The following is an 892-nucleotide window of genomic DNA, read 5'->3' on the forward strand; positions in this document are numbered from 1 at the left end:
ATATATATATATATATATATATATACGTACACACAAACAGACACACACTAGTGTATATATATATATAGGCTATTTGTTTTCTTTAATTCTAGTAAATGTTTATTGTTCCTATCATAATGTATGTGTACGTTATTGAATGTACGTAGATAAGTTGGATTCGCTACCCACGTGTCACTTTAGAAATCAATATTTTTGTAATACATCGATAATATCATTGGTGAACACACTCAAGTTGTTGTGTTGGTATACATATAGGCGTATATATGTATATATATAGATATATATAAATGAATATATCGATATTAGTTTGAATTAAGATTCATTGCTATCATTATATTATTATTACTATTAACATCTCGTTATTTTCTGACTCCATTGGGTTACAACATGGCCTCTTTCTTCGGTGTGATCATCACCATCATCATTATCATGCTGATGCTCATCATTATCATCATCATCAACAGCATCATCGTCGTCGTCGTCATCGTCGTCGTCATCGTCATCATCATCATCATCAGAATCAACTTGTTCATAGTGATGATCATCGCATGGCTGTTGGATATTTTTTTTTGTTTGTTTTTTTTTTTTTTGTTTCTGTTGTAGATTTTTAGCAGCACAAAGTAGCAACAGCCCCGATAACAACGACGACAACTACAGCAGCAACAACAATAACTTCCGCAAGGTGAAGGGTTCAAAGAGTTATTTCAAGTTTTTTTTTTTTTTTTTTTTTTCTGTTGCTTAAATTAAATTTAAGTATTTAGTAGTTTTAAGTTTCTAAAAAAGACACATCGCGTATATAAAGTTCTTTAGGTTCGATTCGCAGGTAGAGATGTATCTTATTAGTTCCCCTCCCATGTCACTGTCGTTAATCAACAATCAACTGTGAGTGATG

General features: G+C 31.6%; 1 protein-coding gene across 6 annotated transcripts in view; it reads right to left on the minus strand.

The window, feature by feature from the left end:
• Positions 1 to 892, minus strand: part of LOC106867486 (innexin unc-9) — a 371,622-nt gene that overhangs the window by 48,929 nt on the left and 321,801 nt on the right. The gene's annotated exons all lie outside the window — the stretch shown is intronic.

The sequence above is a fragment of the Octopus bimaculoides genome, chromosome 2 (assembly GCF_001194135.2).
Source record: "Octopus bimaculoides isolate UCB-OBI-ISO-001 chromosome 2, ASM119413v2, whole genome shotgun sequence".
In the NCBI taxonomy this organism is placed as follows: domain Eukaryota; kingdom Metazoa; phylum Mollusca; class Cephalopoda; order Octopoda; family Octopodidae; genus Octopus; species Octopus bimaculoides.